We start from the raw sequence: 14126 nt of genomic DNA on the forward strand, positions 1-14126 counted from the left end.
CTTTAAGTCATCAGAATCATTGCACAATGGATGTAACTAAACAAAAGCAAGTCTTGGTTCTTTGTGAATAATTGGGATGGCTGTAAGATAAGAGACTCCCAAATAATCCCACCCTAGACAGCTCGGCCTTGGGAGAGCAGATGTGCGAAACTACAGAGATAAAGAAGCTGCAAGATGACTACAAGATCAGAACAAAACAACCTTGAAGGACATGGTATACATGATCTTAGAACTTGGTTTGCGCAGAAACAAAGTTTGTGGCATATGACAGCATGGACTCAGCTTGTGGTGCAAGTGAGACAAAGTTTATTTTGCAAGCAGTGCTTTTTACATCTTTACCCAGACGTTAGTTCCCTGGGAACTTTCTATCCCAATAAGGCAGCTATTTGCATGAGGTTCTCTATTCTACTTCTGTCCAATCCGTAGTCATATCACGCGCCAGGTCAGCCAATAAGGTTGCTGATCACGTGCTGTCCATGCGCTGGCTGACAGTACACAACCTTTGTTTTTTAACTCCTTATCATGTACTCGGCTCCTTCAGCACATCCGCAAGTCCTGTTTTCTTCAGCATTTTTCTCTTCTGTTTGTTACAGCAATCTGCTTTTGTCCCTGTCCTCTACAAAAGGTCAAGTAGCCGACACCATGATGTAAAGTACAAGCCTTCATCTGAAGACCCCTGACGACCAGCCGGAGGCGCCAACAGACATGCGCAAAGGATATTAACATATGCTAATGAGTTCCCAGAAAAGCCATGAATATGATAAGCATTTATCAGAAATATAATTAATATGTATATTGACATAGCATAAATACGTAGCAATTGTGTCTTTTCGGCATGCACATTTGGGCGGAGCTATCCCCTGTGCGTCCAGTGCTGCAATAAAGAATGTCTGCTTTCTAAAACTCCAAACTTAAGTTTTAGAGAGTGAATTATTTTGCCACTTGCCAGTAACAACAAAAGGCAAGAGGATAAAAATCCATAAATTCATCCACTGTAATGCCAAATTCATAACTACATCAGCTATGCTGTCTCTCTTTGTAGGAATTAAAAACATATGTGTTTGTTATGAATAGACAGAACCAAGGTGAGTAACTGTCACATAAATGCACTGGAGTATGGAGGGAGCCGTTTCCTGTCTGAAATTCTCCACATCACGTACACGTAGCCAGAATAGATTTATGGGCTCGATTCCTCAGATGACTAGAAGTGTTGGCATGGCTCTGCACTCCCCAAAAAACAGCTGACATTCTTCTTGACCTCCTCTGCAAACCAAAAAAATGCCTTTCAGCATATGTTTCAGGAAACAAATTAATGCTTTCTCCAAGATTTGAAGACAGGCAGCCCCAACACTTCTAGAGACTCAAGGTCTAGTTTGCAGCCAACTCTCCACAAGCACCTTTTTCCATCCGTAATGATACATAAATAAATATTCATTCATGTGTCTTCTGCAGGGTCTGTGGTATTGATGGAGTCATGAGATAAATCCATCAGAAAAAGGCATACTGTGTACTCCTGTCATGAGAGCTGCATTGATGTAAAGCACCGAGCAATGGCTTGAATTTACAAAACCTCATGGAGAGCCCACACTGGAGCAGGTCTTCTGGCAGCACTTGTGACACCATGTGGGACATTTTATAGCCTGACGACTTAGCAGTGACTGCACCATAGATATGTCGGCCTTCATTCTGCAGTCACTGTCCTGATCTCAGTGGACCACAAAAAACAATTAGCAGCTCTGAGCGTAGTCTCAGCAGGAGGAGGTGTCAGGCTTTACCCTACAGAGCCCCTTAGGACTGAAATAAGCCTGACCTCCACTGCTTCATTTGTTGTGTGGGTAAATTCAGCATTTCACTTCCAGTGCTATCAGACCTGGACTTTTGATAAGCATTTGCCTGCAATATTAAGGCAAGATCCTGTTGATTTTAGCAATTTTCCAGCCTTGTTTGTTTTGGCATCAGGAAGAAATCCTACCAACAGTGGTGATCCGATACCATCTCTGAAACATCCCTCATTATCAGAGACCACTGCGGTCAGGAAATAGCAATCTTCCTGCCTCCATTCCAGCTCTTGGAATAATTTTCATGCCAAAGTTAACAAGAGGATGCATGCATTGAAATGCATTAACATTTTCTCATAACATTCTCATATTGTTCAGTAAACTATTCTCTTTGCATGTAAAAAAACACCTTCCTAAATGATGATAGGAGGAGTTAAATCATGTTTGCATCAGTTGAAAATAATACTTTCTTCATTCACACTCCAAGGTGTGAAAAATGCACATGAACTGAATGCTCATGGAATCTGCTTGATGGCAAGCCACAGGATAGCTCTCATCTGGAGCAGCGCTGTACAGAAAGAACATCTTGCTAACAAAGACTGATCACGGATTGTGTTCATGATTATCTAGTTCTATTCTGGTAACAAAACCTATGTTTCTGTTTGGTTTTGCTCATTTGAGAAAAACACACACTTGTTGAACAAGAAACACATTTCATATGCAGAGGAGACCCAGGAGCACAAGGGGCTGGTCCAAGTCTTGTTGGAGTCAGTAGGAAAATACCTCCTAAAAATTTCAGGCCTGCTGGGACAAAATTGTAGAAGATATTCCTGATATGTGTTAGAATTGAGATTATTTTAAATCTGTCTGCTCAGAGATACACTTCTAATTGTATGGATGTTCTACAGATACAAATTACTATCTCTCCTGCTTTTGCTTGATGGTTATGCTCTTATATCTTCATCCCATTGCAGACAAGTATTCTCTGGAAATACCTAGGGATTTTCCAATATTTCTTTATAAAGAATTGTAAAAAAATGTACAAGTAGTGTTTTATGTTCCTGATAAATGCCGTAATCATTAAAGGTGTTCTGTGATCTTTTTAAAAGTGCACAGTCTCTTCTAGCAATTTAAGATTCTAGTCCGGATAAACTAAAGATTAGTTTACTAATGTTTACTAATATTCTAAGTTTGCTAGAACTGAGATCAGTAATGATACGTGCTTTACTGCTGCAATATTCTAGGGTTACATCATCAGGGAAGACAGTAGGAGAAATTTTTGACCCCTTGCCTTCACTGATAGCAATGGAAAAAAAAAAAAAAACTCATCAGCCTCAATAAAATAAAGTTTTCACTCAGGTTTAGGATTATGACATGAGAGATTACTGATTGAATTTATGTTCAGTATATGACCCTCAGGCTATTAGTGCATGTCCAAAATGCCATTACCTTAAGAGTGACAGGACTTTCTTTCACTGTCACTAGATTTTTTTTTCTTTTTTAATAGCTTATCCTTCAAAATGAATGCTTGAGATCATAGAATCATAGAATATCTCAACTTGGAGGGCACCCATAAGGATCATTAAGTCCAACTTCTCCATAATTTTACCAGGCACTGAAGTGAGACTGACAGGCCTGTAATTACCAGGGTCTTCCATCTTTCCTTTCTTGAAAATTGGGACAACATTTGCCAGCTTCCAGTTGGCTGGGACCTCTCCAGACTCCAGATTCCTAAGACCATTGAAAAATAATGGTCCCAATTGTCATGACTGACTGCCAAAAAAGACATGTTGTAATTCACTGACGGAGTGACTTTTTAGTGTACAATAAAATGGCCAATGACATTTTTTTTTTTTAATTTAAAGGCTTTTATGCTACATCTGTATCACTAAAGAAAAAAAAGGGTCAGGGAGTGAGTTTGTGTGCCAGACTGCTCTTCACCTGGGATGACTCATTGCTAACACATCTCAGCCCAGGCAAACTGTCCTCTCCCAGACAAGAGTATGGGTAAAACTGCACTTTATGTGGTTCCCTCCCCTCAACACAGTCCCCCAACACTCTCCTGGAGGACTCAGTACCCTCAGCCACCTTGGATGCCCTCGTGCCCTACATGCAATGCAATGAGAATACCCTGCCAATGGCCCATAACATAGTCCTCACTTTAGTTCAGGCACTTGGAAATGGAAGGGAAAAACAGACAAAATATTAAATATGTTTAAGGCTGGAAAGACCCTATGTGGGACCCAGAGAGATACAGAGTAAAGTGACACATGGATGAAGTGCATCTATAATGATCTCAGAGCCAGAGCACAGATGCTCATCCTGTTTTATTTAGCAGTATAAAGGCAACCCAAGTCTTCTATCTATGGGACTAGGAGAAATTAAAGTTATAAAAGACGTTCAAACCATCCGCCTTTTTGCTGTCTAGCTTGTTCTTCCTAATTTCAGTTAAAATTAATTCTTTCAAAAGCAGCCTGTTTGCCTCAGCTGTGATATTTGCTACTACTTTCACTAGCATTTGTTGCAAAAATCAGTGTCTTCCTGCCTCTGTATTTTGTCTCTTTTCTCTTCTTTGTGTTCCCTTTTGGGTTTTTTCCTTTTAATAATGAAATATATACATTCAGCAGCTACAATTTGATGCAATATGACCTACTTATTCTATGTTTTTTAGCACATTGACTGAGAGCTGAAAATACAGCTGTCCAACATAGCTTTGGGTCAAAAGTATAGGTAGGAGTTGTATATTCTGCTATCCTCAGCATTTTCTCCTGCAGCGCAACACCAGAGACCCTGTAGCAATGACTGGCCCACAAACATCATTTAAAAAGAGGATGGTTTGCAACAGAAGGGGAGCAAACAAGCCTTAATCCTTATTTTCTTCTATGACCTCCACAAGGCTGGTAGGGAAACAATATGTGTTCCCTGCAGATGCACTTCTGGGATCCCCAGACTTCCCCTGGATTTAATTCATTTCCCTCCCACTCACCCTTCTTGGAAATGAGAACACCTTGTGAACTCCTTAGAAAATATGGAAGAAAGCTGTTGTGAAGCTTGATGGTCATGATCCAGCTTCTGCATTGAAGAGAAACTAGAAAAATCTCTGGGGTATAATCAGGTCTCATTTTAGAGCCTGAGCTTATCATGCTTACTTGAAAAAAACTCCTACTGAGTGTGTATTGACCATAAAAATCAGACCATTAGTCTGAAAGAGACAAGCTACGTTCTACCTCATTATCTCTGATAATAACAGGCTATACAGATTTTGGCAAACAAAGCCAGACATTTTTTAGTGTCTCTTTAAATCTTGCTTAATATATAAATGACAGTTGAAAGCACTTTTAATTGCAGTTGGCATTTTTCCTAAGGTCATAACAAGTTTATTCCCTAGTAAAATATCTTTCTTCCTAACCACAGGGATATAATTCAGACTCTCAGATTAAGGAAAAAAAAAGTTTAAGTGTTAAAGCAACCCTCTGTGAATAAGAAGTAGGATTTCCCACTGAAGAAAAGCAGTCACTTCAGTGTGCTAAACTGGCAGGACACCAAGGCCTGTAGTACTTCGTACAGACTACTTTCCAACACAGCCCTTGAAAGAAAGACTCATTTTTTCACCCATTGAGGTAATCTACGATAACAGAAAACTATAAACAAAAGGAAAACAAACCAAAGGAAGTCTCTCTGCTAAGACATGAGCTGGTACATTATTTACTGGGAAAGAGTGAAAATAAAAAGGCAGCACATGGCGGCATACAAGCAGATACAGGCTCTCCATGGTGCAGAGCCTTGTGCCCACATTTGCACTGCAGGATGCATTTGAAGCCAGAATTGATTCCCATTCAGCTTTCCATGAACAATGTGCAGGAAGGAAGGGATATTTGTTTTGAACAAGAAGACCAGAATCTGGCCCTGTTAAAAACAACTTAGACCTCAGGATGTATCTGTAAATAGAAAATCACCTCAGAATTTAGCCAGTTGCAATCTGGCAGCTTGTTTAGACCACTTCCTCCATCAGGCTCTCTCCCTGCCATCAAAAGGCAGGGTTGACTCGGCTGCAGTGACCATGAAATGGTGGAGTTAAGGATCCTGCGTGGAGGCAGCAGGGCGATAAGGAGGATCAAAACCTTGGACCTCAGGAGGGCTAACTTTGGCCTCTTCAAGGACCTATTTGGAGGAATCCCGTGGGCCAGGGCTCTTGAAGGCAGGGGGGTCCAAGAGTGCTGGTCGCTGTCTAAACATCACTTCCTCCATGCTCAGGAGCGGTGCGTCCCCCTGAGAAAGTAATCGAGCAAAGGAGGCAGGAGACCTGCATGGTTAAACAAGGAGCTTCTAGCGGAGCTCAGGTGGAAGAGAGAGGTCCATGGAATGTGGAAAGTGGGACAGGCCACTTGGGAAGAATACAGGAATGTGGTGAGAGCATGCAGGGATGCAACGAGGAAGGCCAAGGCCCACCTGGAATTGAAGCTGGCAAGGGATGTCAAAAACAACAAGAAGGGCTTCTTCAACTACGTCAGCAGCAAAAGGAAGGCTAGGGACAATGTGGGGCCGCTGCTGAATGAGGCAGGTTTCCTGGTGACGGAGGATGCAGAGAAGGCAGAGCTACTGAATGCCTTCTTTGCTTCAGTCTTCAGTGCCAAGGCAGGCCCTCAGGAATCCCAGGCCCCGGAGGTAAGAGAAGAAGCCCACAGAGAGGATGACTTTCCCTTGGATGAGGAGGACCGTGTGAGGGATCGCTTAAGCGATCTGGACATCCACAAATCCATGGGCCCCGATGGAATGCACCCACGAGTGCTGAGGGAGCTGGCGGATGTCATTGCTGAGCCACTCTCCATCATCTTTGAGAGGTCCTGGAGGACAGGAGAGGTGCCCGAGGACTGGAGAAAGGCCAGTGTCACTCCAATCTTCAAAAAGGGCAAGAAGGAGGACCCAGGGAACTACAGGCTGGTCAGCCTCACCTCCAACCCAGGAAAGGTGATGGAGCAGCACATTCTAGAGGTCATCATCAAGCAAGTGGAGGAAAAGAAGGTTATCAGGAGTAGTCAGCATGGATTCACCAAGGGGAAATCATGCCTGACCAATCTGATAGCTTTCTACGATGGCATGACTGGCTGGGTAGATGAAGGGAGAGCCGTGGATGTTGTCTACCTCGAGTTCAGCAAGGCTTTCGACACAGTCTCCCATAACATCCTCCTAGGGAAGCTCAGGAAGTGTGGGCTGGATGAGTGGTCGGTGGGGTGGATTGAGAACTGACTGAATGGCAGAGCTCAGAGGGTTGTCATCAGCGGCGCTGAGTCTAGTTGAAGGCCTGTAACTAGTGGTGTCCCCATGGGGTCAGTACTGGGCCCAGTCTTGTTTAACTTCTTCATCAACGACCTGGATGAAGAGTTAGAATGTACCCTCAGCAAGTTTGCTGACGACACCAAACTCAGAGGAGTGGCAGATACACCGGAAGGCTGTGCTGCCATTCAGTGTGACCTGGACAGGCTGGAAAGTTGGGCAGAGAGGAACCTGATGAGGTTCAACAAGGGCAAGTGCAGGGTCCTGCACCTGGGGAGGAACAACCCCATGCACCAGTACAGGCTTGGGATGGACCTGCTGGAGAGCAGCTCTGGGGAGAGGTAACTGGGTGTCCTGGTGGACGACAGGTTGACCATGAGCCAGCAGTGTGCCCTGGCTGCCAAGAAGGCCAATGGCATCCTGGGGTGCATCAAGAAGAGTGTGGCCAGCAGGTCGAGGGAGGTTCTCCTTCCCCTCTACTCTGCCCTAGTAAGGCCCCATCTGGAGTACTGTGTCCAGTTCTGGGCTCCCCAGTTCAAGAAAGATGAGGAGCTGCTGGAGAGAGTCCAGCAGAGGGCTATGAGGATGATGAGGGGACTGGAGCATCTCTCCTATGAGGACAGGCTGAGGGAGCTGGGCTTGTTTAGCCTGAAGAAGAGAAGGCTGCGAGGGGACCTAATATATGCTTATAAATATCTCAAGGGTGGGTGTCAGGAGGATGGGGCCAAACTCTTTTCAGTGGTGCCCAGCGACAGGACAAGGGGCAATGGGCACAAACTGAGGCACAGGAAGTTCCGTCTGAACATGAGGAAGAACTTCTTCCCTCTGAGGGTGACGGAGCACTGGAACAGGCTGCCCAGGGAGGTTGTGGAGTCTCCTTCTCTGGAGATACTCAAGACCCGCCTGGACAAGGTCCTGTGCAGCCTGCTCTAGGTGACCCTGCTTCGGCAGGAGGGTTGGACCAGATGACCCACAGAGGTCCCTTCCAACCCCTACCATTCTGTGATTCTTTGATTCTGTGAAAAGGAAACATTAAATCTCAGCTTTCATTTTCTTTTTAGTTTTTCTTTAATCTTCTAAGGTTGTACATTCCATTCATATACGGTCTTTACAACCCTTCATTATTTATACTGAGTCCCAGTTATTACTGAACATTCTTTTAACTCTCTGTCATAGACTCGTGTACTTCCGCTCTGCTGTGGAAAAAATGAGCGAGCTCTTCAGAGCAATTACTCTGGATGGTCCAGATTGCTCCTGTTGTCTTCCAAAATTACACTGTAATTGTATCTTGTGGTCTTTTGCTGCTTGGGCTTCACTTTTTTATAGTGTTTTTTCGATGCGCCGTGGTATGGGAAGATGTCTGTTACAGAAGTTAATCTTCTGAAGATCACCTCTGAAGGCAGTACTCTTGATTCAGCACCCCATGTGATTACCTTTTGCCTCAGGATGCTTCAGTCTGACCTGCAATTCTGAAAACCTTTATTCCTGGTGACTGAAATATTATCCATGCTTTGCCTTTAACTTACAGTAAGCATTCATAAGGAATTTCAAAAACCATTAATAAAGAAGCTTTAACTGATCTAGTACAAGCACAGAGAGTGTCACAGTCTAAATATCTTCAAAATTTATGGCCCACTTGATAAAAATGAAAGCTAATATGTTTATGGCTGAAAAGTTCTTCTCTAAAACATGCAAGTTGAGGTCTATTGTTTGCATTGGCCAATGAAATGCTATATATATCCTTGCATATACATACACTGCCTCTTACAGAGTTCAGCACTGATGATTTCTTTCTACCAAAGGGAGTTAAGTATCTTTACAGTGTAATTCCTGCCTTCCTAACTCAGCCGATCCACCACTTTGGGAATGGGAGAATGTGGGTGGATGGAGTGATGGGGGAGCACATCACCCTTTGTTCACTCCTGGCCCCAGAAGACTTAGAATCATAGAATCATAGAATGGTAAGGGTTGGAAGGGACCTTAAAGATCATCTAGTTCCAACCCCCCTGCCATGAGCAGGGACATCTTCCACTGGACCAGGTTGCTCAGAACTCCATCCAACCTGGCCCACTTCCAGGAAGGGGGCATCCATGGCTTCTCTGGGCAACCTGTTCCAGTGCCTCACCATCCTCATGGTGAAGAATTTCTTCCTAATATCTAATCTAAATCTGCCCTCTTTTAGTTTAAAGCCGTTCTCCCTTGTCCTATCACTACACACCCTTGTGAAAAGTCCCTCTCCATCCTTCCTGTAGGCCCCCTTCAGGTACTGGAAAGGCTGCTCTAAGGTCACCCCGGAGCCTTCTCTTCTCCAGGCTGAACAGCCCCAACTCCCTCAGCCTGTCCTCATAGGAGAGGTGCTCCAGCCCTTGGATCATCTTTGCGGCCCTCCTCTGGACCCGCTCCAACACATCCATGTCCTTCTTGTGCTGGGGGCTCCAGAGCTGGACGCAGGACTCCAGGTGGGGTCTCACCAGGGCAGAGTAAAGGGGCAGAATCACCTCCCTCGACCTGCTGGACACACTTCTCTTGACACAGCCCAGGATATGGTTGGCTTTCTGGACTGCAAGCGCACATTGCCGGCTCAAGACAACCTTCTCATCCCCCAGTACCCCCAAGTCCTTCTTGGCAGGGCTTCTCTCAATCCCCTCATCCCCCAACCTGCATTGATACCGGGGGTTGCCCCGACCCAGATGCAGGACCTTGCACTTGGCCTTGTTGAACTTCATGTGTTTTACACAGGCCCACACTTTGCAGAGGCTCAGTGTGCATTAAGTTTTGTACATTCTCTCCCAAGATCCCTCCAGTGCTGGTAGAGGAGTTAATAGGGCTGCAAGACATAGGGGAGAAGTAGATTTCCAAGGAAAGGCCCAGAATGGGAAACAGTGGGCCCCAAACCAGATTCAGAAGGGGAGTACTATAACAGGAGGAACTGGAGCTCTACACCCAGTCAGAAAGTTATGATATCATAGGAATAACTGAAACATTGTGGGACAACTCACATGACTGGAGGATCGTGATGGATGGCTATAGGCTGTTTCATAAAGACAGGCAGGGAAGAACAGGAGGAGGAGTTGCACTCTATGTTAAGGAGAACCTTGAATGTATAGATGTCAACTACAACAATCGTAGAAACCCTATCAAACGCCTCTGGCTCAGGATCAGAGGGGCCATCTCCAAGGGGGATCTTACAGCAGTCATCTGCTACTGACCTCCAAACCAAGACAATAAGGCAAACAAAGCAACATTTGGGTCACTTAAGCAAGCTTCGGGTCAAGAGAACCTGGTTCTTATGGGTGACTTCAACTACCCAGACATTTGTTGGAAGAACAATACAGCAGCTCACATGTCATCCATCAAGTTCCTGGAATGTGTAGAGGACTGCTTCCTCATACAGATGTTAGATGTGCCAACCAGGAATGAGGCACTGCCAGACTTGCTACTCACAAACCAAGAAAACCTGCTTTGTAATATCTTGGTTAGTGATAGCCTTGGCTGCAGTGATCACAATATTGTGGAATTTGGGATCCTGCTGAGCACGCTAAAGGTTAGTACTAAGACAAAGGTTTTAGATTTTAGAAGAGCAAACTTCAGCTTGCTCAGAGCTCAGTTGGGAGGGATTCTGTGGGAAGCTTCCATGGAGGATAAAGGAGCTAGCGAGTGCTGGGAGTTTTTCAAGAACACTCTCCTGGAAGCACAAAAACAGTTCATCCCCTTTAAAGGTAAGGGAAGCAGGTGGAGCAAGAGACCCCCTTGGCTTAACTGTGAGCTTCTGAGTCTCCTCAAAACCAGAAGAGAAGTGTACCAGAGATGGACAACAGACAAATACCCATTGAGAACTACAAGGGCATTGCGAGGGTGTGCAGAGATGCAGTTAGAAAAGCAAAAGCTCAGCTTGAATTGAAATTGGCCAGAGATGTCAAAAACTCCAAGAAAGGGTTCTTCAGGTGTGGAGTCCTGGCTGGATGAGAGTGGACATAGCTTGGTGCGTTGAGCAACCCAGGTTCCGATCCGGAAGTGAGCCTTGGGAGCGGCTGACACGGAACCCTGCTGGGAAGGTAGAGCGACGAGCTCGGGACACTGGAGCAGGGGGAACGTCACCGTTTCCTGCCACACTGTCACTTCCTTCCTGCCACGCTGTTGTTTCCTGCCACAGCACTGTTTTCACATCGAGATGCAGCTCTGCACCAATCACAACGAGTTGCAGTAGTTTTGCCTATATATGGATTGGGGGTCTAACCATTCAGATGCTGTAATAGTTTTGCTATATAAACCTTGTTTTTGCTGACTAATAAAGGTGAACGATCATACTCATATTGGGGTCACATCGTTACAACGTTTCCATAACCCACGCCAACATTTGGTAGCAGAGGATGGACGGTTTCCCCTGCAGGAGTCCCTAAGACTGCGGTGAGCAGCTAGAGAGGGGGCGTGGGAACAACGGCTGGGAGGGTCCTGCCTGTGCGTAGAGGCGCAGGGCAGACACGGACGGCCGCCTCCCAGGAATTATCGAGCCACACTGGGGCTGCCTGGCGCAGCTAAATTTTAACGTGGAGGCTGTGGTCGCAGGCATGGAGGTGGATGCCGCGGCAACGTTGCTCGTCGGTATTCTCTCTAAGAGAGGAATAGACGCAATGGCAAAGCAACTCATGAAGTTGATTAAACTGGGGCAACAATGGGGTCACTTTGCGGATACCCCGCTACTGTTTTCCATCTCGGAATGGCAAGAGTTAGGAGAGACAATGTGGGAAAGGACAATAACCGGGGAGGACAAGGAGGAAAAGGAGATAAAAGCCGTCCGCGAGCTCTGGCGAACAGTATTACAGACCTTAAAAGCCGTGAAAGCTGAACGAGAGGTGGCGTGTGCTGCAGCTCAGATGCTAGCTCCGGAGCCTGGGAAAGATCACGCGCCTAAGCCTGGGACATTAGCACGGGTTTTCGGGCTACCTGCTGTTAGAGGGATGACTGGGATCACCTGTAACACAATTGCTGAGATTCGGGCGAGGGTAGAGCATGATTCTGGTCCGGGCAAAGGGGGGGGGGGGGGGCCACCGGAAGTTGCCGCTAGAGACATCAACTCGAAATGTGAGCCGGACGCGGTAGTACGACCGCCCCTGGGGAGAGGGGAGGAGTCGGGCGCGGAAGTGCGACTGCCTTCCGGAAGAGGGGAGGAGCGGCTGCCTTCTGGCTAGTACCACCCCCAGAGGGGGAAGGAGAAGGGGAGTGGCTTACGACATCAGCCCCTCCTGGGGTGCGGCCTGCAACATCGGCCCCTCCTCTCTATCCACCCTTGCCACCCTCCAGTGAAGCGTCTCCACTCCCGACGCCCTCTGACGGCGGCCAGAGCGAATTGCAAGGAAAAAAAGCATGCGATCTTTTGCAGTCAGTTTTGCAGCGTCTTCAAGACATGAGCTTGCAGTTCCAGCATATGTCAATCGTTTCCAATCCCCCCCACTGGGAAAATGAGGTTTCCTCTCTGAAATGTTTAGCTGGGCCTCCGGCACCGATCACACCTGCCCGCTGGAGCGGTGTTATAAGAGATGCCATCCTAGATGGACAGTGGAACATTGCCACATGTATGGGAGGTACACAAGCCTTAGCCTGTCCTGTGGTACAGGTTAATGGACAAAGCAAATGGGAACCACATGACTGGAAGATTTTGCAACAGGCCCGTAGCACCATAACGCAATATGGGGTGAAGTCTGAGGCCACTCGACAAATTGTTACCTGGATTTACTCCGCTGACCTGATGTGTCCACATGACCGTCGAAGTTTAATGCGATTGTTACTCACCCCTACTCAGTTCTTGTTGTGGGGAGCAGCATGGGCACAACGGGCTATGGATGAGGCGATGCGACATCAGGACCAGCAAGATCCTTATCATGGAGTAACAGTGGACATACTTACTGGACAAGGAATTTATGCTAGCCTGGAACGGCAATTGACCTTTCCCGCCCATGTGCTTCAATTGTCAGCACGTCTTGCCCTGGAAGCTTTCTTTGCACTGCCTGGTTCATCCGCTCCACCTTTCGGAACTGTAGTGCAAGGAGCCACTGAAACTTACAGCAACTTCATCGACCGGCTGTATGATGCGTTAATGAATCATCCAGATTTAAATGACGAAAGCAAGCAGCAAATGTTTCGTGTGCTAGCCTTTGACAACGCCAATAAGACTACAAAACAGCTTCTGGCAGGTCTGCCGAGAGGGGCGGGAGTTGAAGACATGCTGTCCAGGGTCGAGAGGGCTGGAGAACACAAGCAACAGGCGACAGTCGCTGCTGCCGTGCAAGGCGCGGTCAGAGAAGTTGTCCAGCCACTTGCAGCTGCAGTGCAACACAACAGTCCTCTGCAGGTGCAATCCTTAGACCGTCGTATTTGCTATCGGTGTGGGGCAAAGGGGCACGTCAGACGTTGCTGCCGTGGCGCCGTCTGGTGTGAGAAATGTCAAAAGGATACCCATGCCACAAAAGTATGTTCGGGAAATGAGAGGAGGAGCGCGGACAGAGGCCGTGTGTGGAAACAAATGAATCCTCCGAGCAAAGCAAGAGTTTTTCACAACAGCCTCAAGCCGCAACCAGAGGCAGCTTGGGAATTGACTTGGAAACCACAATAGACATCGTCCTTAACGACACGACCGTACATGAGATCCCTAGCAATGCGGTCGGGCCAAGGATTAATTCAAACGGCAGAATGAAAGGACTTTTAGTGGGACATTCTTCTGCCGGTGTTAAGGGACTACTAATTGTTCCTAGGGTTATTGATGCAAACTATGCGGACCAGATTCATATTATGGTCCATACCCTTTGTCCTCCTTTGTTTGTTCCAAAAGGCAGTAAGATAGCGCAGGTTCTAGTGATAGGCAGCTCAACTGACCATTCTTTAGCAAAGACTTCCCGTGAAAACCGAAGTCTTGATTCCACAGACCCTGCAGTTTGTTTAACTACGAAGATGGACCATCGCCCTAATATGTGCGTTGTGTTGAGTCAGAAAAATGCATCAGTACAAATCTATGCCATGCTAGACACCGGAACTGACTGTCTCGTTAAAGGGGGGGTAAGGGGAGTCTGATATTCAACT

The sequence above is a fragment of the Opisthocomus hoazin genome, chromosome W (assembly GCF_030867145.1).
Source record: "Opisthocomus hoazin isolate bOpiHoa1 chromosome W, bOpiHoa1.hap1, whole genome shotgun sequence".
Taxonomy (NCBI): domain Eukaryota; kingdom Metazoa; phylum Chordata; class Aves; order Opisthocomiformes; family Opisthocomidae; genus Opisthocomus; species Opisthocomus hoazin.